The sequence below is a fragment of the Nerophis ophidion genome, linkage group LG28 (genome assembly GCF_033978795.1).
Source record: "Nerophis ophidion isolate RoL-2023_Sa linkage group LG28, RoL_Noph_v1.0, whole genome shotgun sequence".
NCBI lineage: Eukaryota > Metazoa > Chordata > Actinopteri > Syngnathiformes > Syngnathidae > Nerophis > Nerophis ophidion.
The window spans coordinates 19,820,227-19,837,843 of record NC_084638.1 but is presented as its reverse complement, the minus strand read 5'-3'; the positions used below and the strand labels follow the sequence as shown (position 1 = coordinate 19,837,843).

At 40.6% G+C, this 17,617-nt stretch overlaps 1 protein-coding gene across 1 annotated transcript in view; it reads right to left on the bottom strand.

Moving 5' to 3' along the window:
* Nucleotides 1-17,617, bottom strand: part of LOC133545391 (gastrula zinc finger protein XlCGF57.1-like) — a 211,375-nt gene that overhangs the window by 102,007 nt on the left and 91,751 nt on the right. The gene's annotated exons all lie outside the window — the stretch shown is intronic.

Here is a 17,617-nt window from a genome sequence, read left to right as displayed (position 1 = left end):
CGCTAGCAATAGCGTCTGTGTTTTCTCTTCGTACACTCGGCTCTGACGTCATTCCCAGCTTCAAGGGTGAACAGAAGGCAGCAGAACAGATCAGTACTGCCTTTTAACGTCAAGTGTCTGTCGTGAAAGCACATCGGCGGAGAAAGACGTGAGCAGGACGCTAATAAGTCAGTCTTATTATTTGTTCTTTAGTTTGAAATATTCATGGCGTATAGAATACATATTTGATTCTTTATTTAAGGATAAAGTCGTCTCGATAGCTAGAAGCACTGTAACTGTTGTGACTAATAATTATAATTTGTTTTATTTCTCTAAAAACAGAATAAGTTAAGTTCACAAAAGGGAATTTAAATCAAAATGTATAAAAGTTCATAAGAAGGCTTTATTTAAGTTGTTATGGTTAAAAATGTAATTTCATGCCTTTTTGTTGGGTTTGTGGGCATGTGTTTGTTTTGAAGTGTCTCGATTGGTCTGTGAACGGATATAAGGAAGCTACTTCCGGGTATGAGGAAAATCTGTTTGATGCAAGGAGAAGGGATAAAGAGAGCGACTGGTGGTTACAAGGACTAAAAAGTGTCACAAGGACTTTCAGCGTTTGGGCCACAAGAGCCAGAAGATCACAATTTCCTCCTAAAAGAAGCATGCAGGCCAACGAGGTATTTGTCATTTCTGTTTGTATTTTACTTCGGTAAATGTTTGAGCCACATGCTGTGCATGTTATTTTTACGTTTGTAACGTGCATTATTTTATTAACAGTTTTCACGGTGAATTGAAGGGAAAGAAAGCCTTCAATAAATCAGTTCAAGAAAGCTATTGTGTCAGTGCTATGTGGAAGGAGTTACAGTGAAAACTCGCACTGTTCAACGACCGGTGGACAACGCTGAGACTGTCGGCAACATTAAAGAACCCGGGCAGCGCAGCGCAGCTGTGACGTCATCAGCACGGAGCAGAAGAGCCCACCCCCCCCCCCCCCCCCCCTTCCCCCCCTGGCGCGCGCACACACTCAAAAGGAAGACACAGGTAATCACAGCGTTTTCAGTAGGCTGTTAAGAAGCCAATAAGGAACACTGGACACTAAAAGAGTGACTAAGAAGAGACTGAAACGTATGAAGATACTGTGGAGTGTGTGGTAAATGTCTGGACTTATCTGCTCATTTAATTTAAGTTAAAAGAACCTTGTCATACAAGAGACATTTAAAAGTGCGTTTTGCTAAATAAGTGAAAGTAGGCTATTGGCCATTTAATTTAATATTGAAGCTTTTCTATTTTCTTTAATATTTTCCAATTGCCTTTGAATGCATATATTTGAGTTTTGAAGTGATATAAACTGCATATTTTTTGTGTTTTGCAAAGTGATATTCAAAGATTTAATTTAAGATGTGTATTTGTTTAAGCTCTAAGGTATTTACATTTAAGGTATCTACAATTATTGATATTTGCATTGGACAAGTTCATCTAAGGGTGATTTAAAATGTATTCTATTGCTAATATTTTCTGTTGATACATATTGGACAATTTAAAAACATTTAAAAGTGTTTAATTTAATTGATTAAAAAAATGTCAAAGTCAAGTGGGCCTACAGAACAGGTAAGGGACAGGGACAGGGAAGATGTCCTCTGACACCTGTACAGGCTTATGAGAGTGGTGCTGAAGAGGAAAAGCAGCAAGAGGAAAATCAAGCGCTGAGGAGAGGTACAAGACTAAGAACTCTAACAGAAAAGGGTAAAGGAATGCTAATGATGAAAATCAACACACTTCAGTTCAAGTTCAACGCCAGTTATGGAAGATGGCGAGCTCAAGTTAAAGCTGCTAAGACGCCATTATCATCAAAAGAACCTTTGGATGAGTCATTGGTTAATTCCATTATTGGTGAAATCAAACGTCTTTCTACAGATGTCATGAGTGCTTATGAAGAGCTACGCCAAGTTTCAACTCCAGAACAGGAAACGCGACGAAAAGTTGACACATGTACACAGACATCCACTTTCATTCTCTCTGTAGCTACAAGCCGTCTGGATAGAAATATTCCAGAAGAGGAGCCTGAATGGGCAGAAGCTGGTTCTATATTTAACTCAACTTGTAAAAGCTCTGTCATGTCTATTTTGAAAGGCTACACAGAAAGCACCAAATCTTCAGTGGGTCGCCAAGAAGCTGCCGCTGAAGCTGCTGCAAGCCAAGCTGTTCTAAAAGTGCTACAAGAGCAAGAAAGAGAACAATTGGAATTAAATATTCTTGAAGAAAAAGCTAGAAAGAAGATAGCTGAACAAGAAGCAGCAGCCCGAAAGCGTCGCTTACAGCAAGAAGAAGATGAAGTGAGGCGAATAATACAGAGAGAAGAAGAGGAAGCTGAAATAAAAGCTCAATTAGAAGAAGAACATATAGCTCTACAAAGAACTCTAGAGGAAAAACGGAGAAAGATAAAGAAATTGGAGACAGTGAAAAGTCTTAATGCAGCAAATGCGAGAATGCTGATATATGATCAAAGGAGTGTCAAAGAAGAGCGGAGTGACAAGTTAGGAGATGATTTTAAAGAAGATGACCAAGTATCTGCACCCTCAAGTCATCTGTCTACACATAGGTCTTCCGAATCAAAAGTTAAGAAAACCTCCAATGACAGTACGGCAGAGCTCGTTAAGATGCTAGCAGGTGCTTTAAATGTCAACAGAATCCCAATTCCTGAACCTCCAACATTCAGTGGGGATCCATTGAAATATAGTGACTGGAAACTATCTTTTCAAATTTTGATAGACCAGAAGAACATACAAGAGAATGAGAAGATATACTACCTACGAAGATACATAGGTGGTCAAGCCAAGAAAGCCCTTGATGGTTACTTCCTGCTCGGAACTGAATCTGCCTATACTGCTGCATGGGAGATTCTGGAGGAGCGATACGGAAACCCATTTACAATTGCAAAAGCATACAGAGACAAGCTTCAAGCGTGGCCTAAGATTGGTTCTAAGGATAGTCTGGAGCTCCGAGAGTTCACAGATTTTTTTCGCAGTTGTGAGGCTGCCATGGTTAACATCAAGGCATTGGAGATCCTGAATGACTGTAATGAAAACAGGAAGATCCTTTCTAAGTTACCAGATTGGCTGATCGCAGCTTGGAATCGAAAGGTTATGGAAATGGAACAAGAGAAAAAACAATTTCCCTCTTTCAGTCATTTTGTCAGATTTCTAACATGGGAAGCTAAAGTCGCCTGCAACCCTATCACTTCAGTGCAGTCACTGAAATCAAGTGATACGGACAAGCCAAGGTCTCAAAGATTACAAAGCTTTGGAGCAAACACGTTGAACACGAGTTCTAATGAAAAGACACTGACAAGTTTCAATGAAAAGACGACAACCTCCAAAGAAAAGAATATCATGACATGCATTTTCTGTGAAAGGAACAATCATACATTACATAAATGCAGAAAGTTCATGGAGAAAGCTGTGACGGACAGAGTCAAGTTCATCCAAGCTGAACGTTTATGCTTTGGTTGTCTTCAGTCTGGACACCGCTCAAAGAACTGCAGCAATAGGAGTGTTTGCGACACATGCGAAAAGAAGCATCCAACTTGTCTGCGTGAGGAGCGAACCAAAGATGAGCAAAAGCCACCGCAAGCCAAGCCAAGTACAAGTCAAGAAAATCCTAATGAAATATTACCTCAAGCACCCCAAAACAAAGAAAGAACCAAAGAAGCTACTTCATGTAGAGTAATACTTCAAAAAGATAACATACAAACAGCTGCAATAATCCCAGTCTGGCTTTCATCCACAACTCAACCAACCCAAGAGGTCCTTGTGTATGCTCTGTTGGATTCTCAAAGTGATACAACTTTTGTTCTGAGTGAAGTAGCAGATGCATTGGAAGTGGACAAAGAGCAAGTCAAGCTAAAGCTTTCTACTATGACCTCAAGAATTACTGTAGTAAGCTCCCAAAAAGTAACAAACCTGCAAGTAAGAGGCTTTTATTCAGGTGAGAAGATTGCCTTACCACCAATCTACACACGTGAGTTCATTCCGGCGAACAGAACTCATATAGCTACAGGCGAAACTGCAAAAGCATGGTCCCATCTAGAGCATCTCCAAGATGAGATACCACCTCTGCAAGACTGCGGAGTAGGTTTGCTCATCGGGTACAATTGCTCACAAGCCTTACTTCCCAGGGAAGTCGTGTCTGGCAAAGAAAACCAGCCCTACGCCCAGCGTACAGACCTTGGATGGAGTATTATTGGTAACCAGAATCCCTACGTAGACTACGGCGATGTCATCAGAGACAGCCATCGCATTGTAGTGAGACAAGTGACACCAGGTTTGAAGCCTAATGTCAACCTCACGGGACCAAAGTTTCTCTGGCAAACGCAACTACCCAAAAGAGAGTGCACGGTGGGAGAAATCAAGGAAGATGATCCTGAACTCCGCAAAGCTGTCGTGTGTAACACCAATGCAGAAGAAGATAGATCATTGCTGAATCGCCTGGAAAAATTCTCTGATTGGTCAAGAGTGGTAAGAGCAATTGCCAGATTGAAACGATGTGGAAAAGAACACAAAGGTGTGAAACAAAGAACTAATGAAAGTACAAGTCTGGAAGAAAGAAAAGAAGCAGAACTTGCTATCATCAAGTTAGTTCAAGCAGAAGTATTCTCAGATGAGATAAAGAGCTTGGAACTTAAGAAAGCAGTTTTCAAGACTAAAGACAGTAATCTGTGCAATTTAAATCCATTCTTGGATAAAGAAGGCATCTTAAGAGTGGGAGGCCGCTTGAGTCAAGCCGCATTGCATCCACACGTGAAGCATCGGGCAATACTCCCAAAGAGCAGCCATATCACAGCCTTGCTTATTAAGCACTTCCACGAGAAGGTGCATCATCAAGGACGTGGAATGACGATGAACGAAATGCGAGCCAATGGATGGTGGGTCCTAGGATGCAGCAGTGCCGTCTCGTCACACATTTTCAAATGTGTCAAGTGTCGAAAGTACAGAAGGAGTACTGAAGAACAGAGAATGGGTGACTTACCTGAAGATAGAACAGAGACTACTCCACCTTTCACTTACACCGGCATAGACTGCTTCGATCTATGTTAAAGATGGAAGGAAGGACATGAAAAGATATGGTCTCTTACTTACGTGTCTATGCTCAAGAGCCATACACATTGAAGTCGTTGATGATATGACAACTGATGCATTTATCAACGCTTTAAGAACATTCATTGCCATAAGAGGAAATGTTCGTCAGCTAAGATGCGACCAAGGCACCAATTTTGTTGGTAAAAAGAGAGAGTTTGCTGAACTTATGACAGGAATGGATCAAGAAAGAGTGAAGGCTCTCTGATGCGAGTTTCCTATGAACCCTCCAGCGGCTAGTCACATGGGCGGCATATGGGAGAGGCAAATTAGAACAATAAGAAGTGTTCTTATGGCTGTTCTCGACCAGTCGGCGCGAAGGCTAGACAGTACCTTACTACGAACAGTTCTGTATGAGGTCATGGCCATCATTAACAGTACACCACTTACTGCTGAACACTTAAATGACCCATCCGGACCAGAACCTTTAACCCCAAACCATATACTCACAATGAAGTCAACAATTATACTGCCCCCACCTGGAGAATTCGTCAGAGAAGATCTGTACCTTAAGAAGAGGTGGCGTCGAGTCCAGTATTTGGCCAATGAGTTTTGGACCCGTTGGAAAAGGGAATATCTTTTGAATCTACAATCAAGGCAAAAGTGGCACAAGAACAGAAGGAACTTGAAGGTCAATGACATCGTCCTTCTGAAAGACGACCTGGCACCACGCAACGAATGGAAGCTGGCCAGAATCACCGATGTCTACCCAGGGTCAGATGGTAGGGTGAGGAAACTAAAACTGATGGTTAGTGAAACCACATTTGATAAAAAGGGAAAGCTCACAACTAAAACCGGGTTTCTTGAGAGACCTGTACAGAAGGTGGTTATTCTGCTTGAAGCAGAGTGAGTTTAAATTTCATGTGTTTGCTTGAGTGCACTTTCATTGTAAATGTACAAGAACAGAAGAAGTTTATTTTGAAGTTAAAAATGTTTAAAAGAAATCCCACATTAAGGTTTGTGTGATTTGGTGGGAGTGTAACTGTTGCGACTAATAATTATAATTTGTTTTATTTCTCTAAAAACAGAATAAGTTAAGTTCACAAAAGGGAATTTAAATCAAAATGTATAAAAGTTCATAAGAAGGCTTTATTTAAGTTACTATGGTTAAAAATGTAATTTCATGCCTTTTTGTTGGGTTTGTGGGCATGTGTTTGTTTTGAAGTGTCTCGATTGGTCTGTGAACGGATATAAGGAAGCTACTTCCGGGTATGAGGAAAATCTGTTTGATGCAAGGAGAAGGGATAAAGAGAGCGACTGGTGGTTACAAGGACTAAAAAGTGTCACAAGGACTTTCAGCGTTTGGGCCACAAGAGCCAGAAGATCACAATTTCCTCCTAAAAGAAGCATGCAGGCCAACGAGGTATTTGTCATTTCTGTTTGTATTTTACTTCGGTAAATGTTTGAGCCACATGCTGTGCATGTTATTTTTACGTTTGTAATGTGCTTTATTTTATTAACAGTTTTCACGGTGAATTGAAGGGAAAGAAAGCCTTCAATAAATCAGTTCAAGAAAGCCATTGTGTCAGTGCTATGTGGAGGGAGTTACAAGCACTGTGTCGCTTCTCGTGCTATCTTTGCTTGTTAGTTAGCTTAGCTCGCTAGTTAGCTTAGCTTGTTAGCCGCTAACAGAAGACACAGAAGTTATCAACACATCGCTAAGTAGAGATCAAATGTGAGTGTAAAGCTTTGTGATTGTGTGAAAATGTGCGAAAGAACGATATCAAAGTATGAGGAGGAACTTTGTCCAACAAAAGAGGAGAAGGAGCGACAACATCAACTACTGGATGTTTATTTTAAGAAACATCATCAAGTTGTGTTACACAGAACAGGTTTGTTTACTTCTTACTCTCACATCTTTAGTAACTTTATATTTGATTAATAACACTATCCTTAATATATTGTGTATAAGAAGTTGTGTTGTCTTGTGAGGATGATGCATTCCGTCTGCTACTTGCAATGTGGTCTTGCAACCACGTGGTTGTTGGTGTTCTTTCAAATGTAACTACTAAAGATGAGTTATATATCCTAGTCCATTTGTACAATAAACTGTCAGTAGTGGAACAAGCGTGAGTTGGGCCATGACGGGCCGCATGACGGGCCCCCTAAACCCAAATAATAAAGCTAATTCTAACATCATTTTACAACATACACATGCCTCTCTGGGTTTACCGCCAACAATCTCTAACCAGGTTTTAAAACGTTTGTCAGCCATTTTTGCTTGAATTTGCATTTTCCCAACATTAATTTTTTTCTCACTTTCACCACAGTTTCAGCCCGTTCACATGATGTCGAAAAAATTTCAAAGGGGATCTTATTTTTTTAAACTTTGCCTATCATTCACAATCCATATGTAAGACAATAACATGTTTTTATTTTTTATGCATTCTAAGTCCTAAACAAACGTTAGCAAAATCTTGACTATCCTAATACTAACAATGGAGTCAATGGGAGCGCCTCCATTCCGCTCACCAATAAGAATTAGTTGATCAACATAATATACCCAGAAGTAATTTTTATAATGTTATCTCTTTAAAAAATCCTGTAAAAATGCATATTCTCTGGAAATATGCCTCATAATAGCCACAAACTGGAGGATACATTTTTAATTTGGATACAATTTAAATAAATAGTGTAAAGGTTTTATGGAATTTTCCAGGGTGTACCCCTCCTTCCCCACCTCTGTGAGTCCAAAAGGGACAAGCGGTAGGACATGGATGGATGGGTGGGAAAAAGGCACATCATCGACAGGGCTCAAATTTTAACTTTTTAAGGTCAAGACAGGTGTTTCCTTAAAAGAGGGCTCATATTTTAGGGCACCAAGGCGAGTTAGAAGGACACCAAGGCAAATTTAATTTTCTTTCGAGTTTGTTAATTAAATGCAGACTCGCTCACATTGATTTGTGCAGTAAATACGTGGACAATTTTGACCCGTACTTTGGGTCAAAGCATAATAATTGTGTAAATGCATCAATAAGTTCATTATGCTTGTGTAAGGTGCTTTTTTAAAAAACATTTATTTTGCTAGGGCAGTCAGACTTATTATTGTGAAGGGGGAAGTGTGTTGCTGTTCTCAGCTTGATGTGTGGAGGCGACAGTTGTGACTGCTGTCCGGTTTGTACATTAATCCTACATGGATGATGTTGTTCACAACAACACAAGCAGATGAGATGTGTTGTGGGTGTATGGGGTTTCCTTGCCAGCTTTAACTTCGTAGTTTTGTCGCTATTTCGAATGGCTGCCTAAAGGACGGGACAATTGCGTGTTTAAAGGATGAATGAGTGGTCCAAACACATTTTCCATCCATCCATCCATCCATCTTCTTCCGCTTATCCGAGGTCGGGCGTGGGGGCAGCAGCCCAAGCAGGGAAGCTCAGACTTCCCTCTCGCCAGCCATTTCGTGCAGCTCCTCCCGAGGGATCCCGAGACGTTCCCAGGCCAGCCGGGAGATATAGTCTTCCCAACGTGTCCTGGATCTTTCCCGTGGCCTCCTACCGGTCGGACGGGTGTTCGGGTGGCATCCTGACCAGATGCCTGAACCACCTCATATGGCTCCTCTCCACATGGGGGAGCAGCAACTTTACTTTGAGCTCCTCTCGGATGACAGAGCTTCTCACCCTATCTCTAAGTGAGAGCCCCGCCACCCGGGGGAAGAACCTCATTTTGGCCACTTGTACCCGTGATCTTGTCCTTTCGGTCATAACCCAAAGTTCATGACCACAGGTGAGAATGGGAACTTAGATGGAATGGTTAATTGAGAGCTTTGCCTTCCGGCTCAGCTCTTTCTTCATCACAACGGATCGATACAGTGCCCGCATTACTGAAGACTCCGACCTGTCGATCTTACGATCCACTCTTCCCTCAATCGTGAACAAGACTGCTAGGTACTTGAACTCCTCCACATGGAGCAGGGTCTCCTCCCCAACCCGGAGATGGCACTCCACCCTTTTCCGGGCAAGAACCATGGACTTGGACTTAGAGGTGCTGATTCCCATCCCAGTCGCTTCACACGCTGCTGTCAACCGATCCAGTTAGAGCTGGCGATATTGTCCAGATGAAGCCATTAGGACCACATCATCTGCAAAAAGCAAAGACCTAATCCTGCAGCCACCAAACCAGATACCCTCAACGCTCTGACTGCACCTAGAAATTCTGTCCATAAAAGTTAAGAACAGAATCGGTTACAAAGGGCAGCCTTGGCAAAGACCAACACTCGCTGGAAAGGTGTCCGACTTACTGCCGGCAATGCGGACCAAGCTCTCACACTGATCCTACAGGGAGCGGACTGCCACAATAAGACAGTCCAATACCCCATACTCTCTGAGCACTCCCCACAGGACTTCCCAGGGGACGCGGTCAAATGCCTTCTCCAAGTCCACAAAGCACATTTATATTGGTTTGGCATACTCCCATGCACCCACAAGGACCCTGCAGAGAGTATCGAGCTGGTCCTCAGTTCCACGACCACGACGAAAACCACACTCTTCCTCCTGAATCCTAGGTTCAACTATCTGGAGTAGCCTCCTCTCCAGTACACCTGAATAGACCTTACCGGCAAGGCATTATTTTCCCTAACAAATGTTGTTTCTCCTTTCAATGTCAACATTTCTCTTGCATTTATGTCAATTTCCCTAATATTTTGCAGTGAGAAGCAGATTTTCTTAAATTAGTCAATTATGTGACTCCGTAAGTCATTTTGAAATAATATGCCTTATTTTTTTTGTTGAGTTCAGTGATTATTGATTAGATTATTACTTTGAAAAGGTCAGAGAAGAAGAGTTGTGATCATGTGAGAATTTTCTCGTTTGTCCATCCTAGGCCACCGTAGGTCACGTGCGGTGCATCACCAGACCTGCTAATGTTAGCCAAGTTAGCTGCTCATGCGTGTTGGAGTGGAGACGGCTGAGGGGAGTCGTGTATGAAACAAGCTTAGCTTCAATTAATCATTCAATAAATGTGTATTTTTAGATAGCCCTGAATCACAAGTGTCTCAAGGGGTTGCACAAGCCACAACGACATCCTCGGTTCAGAACCCACAAAAGGGCAAGGAAAAACTCACAACCCAGTGGGACGTTAATGTGAGTGACTATGAGAAACCTTGGAGAGGACCGCAGATATGAGTGACCCTCCCGCCCCCCTTCTAGGGAAGACCAGATGCAATGGATGTCGAGTGGCTCTAACATAATATTGTGAAAGTCCAGTCCATAGTAGGTCTAACATAATAGTGAGTCCAGTCCATGGTGGGGCCAGCAGGAGACCATCCCGAGTGGAGACGGGTCAGCAGCGCACAGATGTACCCAACCGATGCATAGCCAGCACTTCATCCATGGCCACCGGACCTGTGCCCCCCACCCCTCCACAAGGTAGAGGGGGGCAGAGGAGAAAAGAAAAGAAACGACAGATCAACTGGTCTAAAAAGTGGATCTATTTAAAGGCTAGAGTATACAAATGAGTTTTAAGATGGGACTTATATGCTTCTACTAAGGTAGCATCTCTTACTGTTACCGGAAGGGCATCACATAGTATTGGAGCCCAAATAAAAACGCTCTATAGCCCGCAGAATTGTCTGGGCTCTGGGAATCACTATTAAGCTGTAGTTCTTTGAACACAGATTTCTTGCCGGGACATATGGTACAATACAATCAGCAAGATAGGATGGAGCAAGACCATGAACATGACGTGATGATGTCACATAAGGACTACACGCCAACATTGGAAATTTACTTTAAACATTTCTATGTATATATCTATATCTGTCAATCACACAAACATGCTTGTGGGGGAGTTTTCTGTGTTTCCGTACCTTCGACACATCAGTACATCCGCCGGAGTGACATTTGTCCAAGTTGCACAATCCCCACATTTTCCAACCTATTCAAACCATTCCAACATCAACACATTCCACTCATCCTGGACATTCAAACTAACACTTTCCCAAATTCCAAACCAAATTCTGTTTTTCCTTGAAATTCAAACTCTTCAACATTTAAACCATTCCACCAGTCAAACTATTCTTACATTGATATTACATTCTGTCAGCATTTTAGCATTACCCACTGACTCTCTACTTTAAAGAAGAAGAGGAGGACCAAGAGCCGCCGCACATTAAAGAGGAAGAGGAGGAACACTGCATCAGTCAGCCTAAATGGTTGGAGGAGTTCTCAGTGACTGGTGTCCCGGTGAAGAGTGAAGATGATGAGGTCAAAGGTGAAAGTCAATCAATCAATCAGTGAGGAGAGGGGGGGGGAGCCTCCAAGCAGCAGCTCAACACAACACATGACAACAGAAGCTGATGGAGACCACTGTGGAGGATCACAAGCAGACAAGCTCTTAGCTCCACTATCAGATAGTGAGGACACAACGTCACACTCTCCTGACACTGATGATGAAGACTCTAAAGATGATAAGACATGTCACACTGACAACACTCACTTCACATGTTCTCACTGTGACAAAACCTTTAAATACCATAGTCTTTTGAAAAGACACATGAGAATACACACCGAAGAAAAAACTTTTATCTGTTCAATATGTGGTAAAGGTTTTGTAGAAGGTCACAATTTGAAAGTACACATAAGAATACACACTGGTGAAAAACCTTTTATCTGTTCAATCCGTGGTAAATGTTTTGTGCTAAGTCACACTTTGAAAGTGCACATGAGAAGACACACTGGTGAAAAAACGTTTTCCTGTTCAACTTGTGGTAAAGGTTTTACACAAAGTCACGATTTGAAAGGGCACATGAGAAGACACACTAGTCAAAAAACGTTTTCCTGTTCAATCTGTAGTAAAGCTTTTGTACAAAGAAACCATTTGGAAGTACACAAAAGAACACACACTGATGGAAAACCTTTTTGTTGTTCAATCTGTGGTAAAGGTTTTACACAAATTCAACATTTGAAAAGACACACTAGAACACACACTGGTGAAAAATCACATTCCTGTTCAATCTGCAACAGGAGCTTTTGTGACCGATCAAACATTGTAGCACACATGAGAAGACACACAGGAGAGAAAGTGTTGAGTTGCAGTGTGTGTGGTGAAAGATTCTCTTATAAGTACCAGTGTAAGAAACACAAGTGTGCTGGTGAGAACAGCAGCAGCAAATGAAACTGCAGGATTTAAAATAAACTGTCGAGACTTTGATTTTGACTTTCTCACAACATCAGCAAATACAGTATGACATGTATGACATTGTTGTTTGTGTTACAATCTTTTTAATATGCTTCTGCATTTATAGATTAAATAGTTTGGAATATGGAAATATTACATATTTGTATTTCTAATTGTAATAATCTCATAGATTAGCCCCTATTTATGATATACATATATACTTGTTCACATCTGAAACATCTTCTGGACCACTTTAGGAAGCACATTATTATTTACATTATACATCATTTGAACAGTTGTCTTTTATACAATTTTAAAATGTTAAATTTTATTAATCATTTGTTGGGTCTATATAATCCATTTTGTTAATTATCTTTATTACTCTCTTTTGTAATTTGATGATTATGTTGTGATTGTTTTATATGTATGACCCCAGACTTGTATACAGTATTAAAAAAAATGGATGAAATGGCTGACTTGTTTGTGGAAGGATGGTTTTGTTTTTACAAACATACATTTGTGGATGAAACAAAAATTCCTACTATTGTGTTTTGAACATTTTTTATGTTTTTTTTATTTTTTATTTGATTTATTTAACTATTTATTTATTTTTTTAACATCCCCCAAAACAATATCAATATCGATCAAAGTTTGGAGTGTCAGTCAAAAGCCAATTTTGTACATCATCCTAGAGAGATTTACTTGGCATACATTCATAGAGCTTCTCCGTTGCCGAGAGCAGAAATTGGTGTTTTATCCAATTTTAAGTCACAAATATATCAGATTGTATTTAGATTACCAATGCTGGATACTTTTATGGACACTTTATGGACGGTTCTAAAGTGATCAAGGTGTCTTTGTTTGTCTAAAAGACATATCACCGACCGCTAGCGAGTTTGTTTGTCTTTAGCCAGGTGGCTAACTAGCCAGTCGCTTCCTCTCGCCTTGAACTTTAAAGTTTGCTATTTTCGGCACAATTTTATCCGCTAAGTTAATCGCTTTTGATAGTGGTGAGTTAACAACTGTTGTTTTGTTGGAGCTTGGTATTATAACAATCGCACGTTTGAAATGTTGTTTCTATAGGCCTCCTAGTGCTGATGCTCTGTGTAACTGCTGACTGAAGCACAGTGTATAAATGTTATATAATTTCCTAGTTGGTTATGATAAATAAATACAATGTATAACTATTCAGTTCATATTTACATATAATGTGATTAAAAATGTATTTTATTTGGTAATTTCATGCAAGTATTTGTTAACTTTATTTTTGTTACAAAACCCATGTAAATTGGAGAGGAACATATTTTGTTTCCGGTTTGGTCACATTGTTGGGGGGACAATTAATATGTGATGGAATAAGGGAAGGAGCATGAGACAGCAAACATTTGATTGAAGAGGTTAATGGAGTCTCGGCTGGAAAAGAAACTTTATTCCCTCTGAGTTTGTGAGGCCAATGAGGTATGATTCTTTGTCATAATGCATGTGAAATATATCTGTTTTCTTTTATTTGATGTCAGACTAATTGTAAGTTCTGTTTTTCTTATTCATTAGTTCTGACGGCATTTGTTTGGCATTTGTTTGGCATTTTTTGGCATCATTTGGGAGGAGAAGAAGGCGTGGCTGAAGTAAATGTCTGTTTGAGAAAAACCAACAACTTGAGCCTTGATTAAGACCTCGGAGGGAGTAACACTGTATATAAAAGAGTTACGTGAGATGTTTGACAGGATATCAGATGAGAATGCAGAAATCTACTTACTGGGTGATATGAATGTTAGCTGGCTGGGACAGGGGTGTACGAACAAAAAATTATTTACTGTCGATTTTAAATGCTTGCAATTGTCATGATCTGTGGTCTCGTTCATGTTTTATTTAGTTATGTTTTGTTCGTTTTGGACTCCATTAGTTCCTGTTTTTGTGCACCTTTGTTTGTTTTAGTTACCATGGCAACCTATTAGTTTCACCTGTCTCGTGTGTTCGGCACGCACCTGCTCCAATCAAGAGACTTTTATTCAAGCCTGTCTTTGCCAGTTAGTCGGCATGGTTTCATTGTTTGCGTCACAACTTTTCCTAGTAAGTTTTTGTTCCATGCCATAGCCTATGCTAAGTCTAAGATGTACGTTTGTTAGGCACGCTTGCCTTTTTGTTGTTTGCTGTATGCTGTGGACTGCCTGTATTTTGGTAGTTGGGAGATTTATATTAAATAAATCTAATCCTACTTTCACGCCTTTGTCCGGAGCCGTTAGTCTTGCATTCCTGGGAGAACAATCCTCGCATAAAGATGCGACCACACCATGACAGCAATCCGTCCCAAATTGTTGCCCAACCCACAAGAATAGGTGTAGGTAGTTATGGTATTATTTTAGCTAAATGCATTGATCATATTTATACAAATGTTTGTGACCAATGCTCCAAAGCAGTCTCGGTTTCTGTAGGTTTTACTGACCACAATACAATAGCATTCACTAGAAAGACAAGGGTTCCTAAACCTAATTAGAAAGACAAAGGTTCCTAAACCTAAAGCGAACATTATTTTTACAAGGTTTTATAAGAGATTTGATGAGTGTTTTTTGGATGAAATATGCTGTTTAAATTGGAACAAGGTGTGCAGTGAGGAAGACCCTGAGGCTGCACTGGATTTGATTATGTTAATGTACATGAGTGCTGTGGACAAGCATGCCCATTTGAAAAAGTATTCAGTCAAAACTAAGTCTGCCCCGTGGATTGATAATGGACTGAGGAGTTTAATGACAGAAAGTGACATTGCTAAGAAAGCCTCAGTCAACTCAGGTTTAATTGATGACAGGCATGAGTACTGTTCCTTAAGAAACCAGCTCACAGAGTTAAACTGAAAAAAAAGGGAATATTACAAACAGAGATTATATAATGTGAGATATGATAGCAAAAACCTATGGAATGTTTTGAATGAATTCAAGGGTAGAAAGAACAATGTCTACACCTTTTGTGGAATCAAATGGGTTGGTACTCACTAAGCCATGTGAGATTGCAAATTATTTTAATAACTATTATGTTGACAAGGTATCTCAATTAAGGCATTTTATGCATATATCCAGTAATGACACATCAGCTGACCTCATTAGGAATATTATAATGGATAAGTGGTGTGAATTCAATTTTCATCAGGTTGAAGTCAGTGAGGTTGAGAGGTTACTACACTCTCTTCTGTACAACAAAGTAGCTGGTATAGACAACCTGGATAGTCAGTTCCTGAGAATGACTGCTGGTATCACATCAGTGCCTGTTTGTCATATTTTTAATAGATGTTTACAAGTGAGCCTACAGTGGCAAAAGTTACTCCTCTACATAAGGATACCAAATTGGCTTTCAATGAGTGCAATTCTACACCAATAAGCATCTTACCTGGTTTATGTAAAATACTGGCGACATGTGTATATGAACAAATTCAAGCTTAAATGACATGCCATCAGCATGCGACTGTGAATTGTTCCTGTTTGCGGATGACTCGGCCCTGCTGGTATCCGGCAAGGACAAGTCACAGGTGGAACAAATCCTCAGTGCTGAACTCTTTAGTATTTGCACCTGGCTCGCTGACAACAAGCTATCCATACACTTAGGTCAAACAGAATCCATCCTATTTGGGTCCCACGTCAACTTTAAGAAAGTCAGTGACTTCACTATAAAAGTGGGTGACATTTTTATCACCAGGAAAGAAGAGGTCAAGTACCTAGGTTCCATTCTAGAGGCCAATCTTTCCTGTGATAAAATGCAAACCAAGGTAATCAAAAATGTCAACCAAAGAACAAGATTCCTCTACAGAATCTCCTCTCTGGTCAACAAAAGCACCTTGAAGATTCTAGTGGGAACTCTCAGTCAACCCTTTTTTTGATTACGCTTGCACCTCCTGGTACCCCAGCACCTCCAAAACCCTCAAATCTAGACTCCAAACATCCCAGGACAAGCTAGTCCGGTTACTTTTAGAACTCCACCCCAGATCACACCTCACTCCTACCCACTTCTCCAAAGTGGGCTGGCTCAGGGTGGCGGACAGAGTAAAACAACTTGTACTGAGCCTAGTCTATAAAATCCGCTACACCTGCGTGATACCGAAGTACATGTCAAACTACTTCCTTAAAGTAAATAACCGCCATAACCACAACACCAGGGGGAGCTCCACAAACCACGTTAAACCCAGATTCCGATCTAACAAAGGTCTTAACTCATTCTCCTTCTATGCCACATCAATGTGGAATGCCCTCCCAACAGGTTTAAAGTAAGTGCATCTCTATCCTCCTTCAAAACCGCTCTAAAACCACACCTCCAGGCAACTTCAACCCTTTATTAATACCCTCCTCCATTCACATCCCATCTCCTCGGATTGTAAAAAACCTAATGTAAATAATCAAATGTATTTCTAATGTATGTACTTGTTCTTCTGCTATCTGAACTCACTATGTTCTCTGCTGGCTGTACGTATCCTACTAAGTAAGACCTACACTGTTTCAATGTCCATTTCTCTGTCGATGCAATTGTTGAGGACTGACGTACTGATATCAACCAAAGCTCGTCATCCCACCTCGCCGGTATGTAAATAATGTAAATAATTGAATGTATATACTATGACGATTAACTTGTGTGATGACTGTAGTATGCTGATAGTATATATTTGTACCATGAATTGATTAACGTGGACCCCGACTTAAACAAGTTGAAGAACTTATTCGGGAGTTACCATTTAGTGGTCAATTATACAGAATATGTACTGAATTGTGCAATTTACTAATAAAAGTTTCAATCAATCAATCCTGTTGTTTCTCGTGGGACAATCCACAACCTGGTAAAGAGCAGCTAATGTTGAGTCCAAAGTAGCATGATTGAAGTCCCCAGAAATGATGAAAAAAGCCTCAGGATGTTTTGTTCGTAGCCTTGATGTGATGGCATGGATCATCTCACATGCATTGGCTGCATCTGCCCTCGGGGGAATGTAAACACAGAGGGAGATCACGTGACTGAACTCCTTCGGCAGAAAGTATGGCCGGAGGCTAACAGCTTGTAGCTCCAGGTCTGGGCAACACAAGTCTTTCTTCACAGAAATGTGTCCCGGGTTACACCAGCGGTTGTTAACGTATTTGATGAGCCCCCCAACTTTGCTTTTCCCACATGCTTTAGTGTCTCTGACTACAGAACTACAGGGCTACTGGTGATGCAGCCGCCTTCTACAGCGCAAGCAGCAAATAAATAAATAAATAAATAAAATAAAGAATTTAAAAATTAAACAAAAATAGTACTACAGTATAGTACTACAGTATTAAAGTTAAAGTACCAATGATTGTCACACACACGCTAGGTGTGGTGAAATTTGTCCTCTGCATTTGACCCATCCCCTTGATCACCCCCTGGGGATTGAGGGGAGCAGT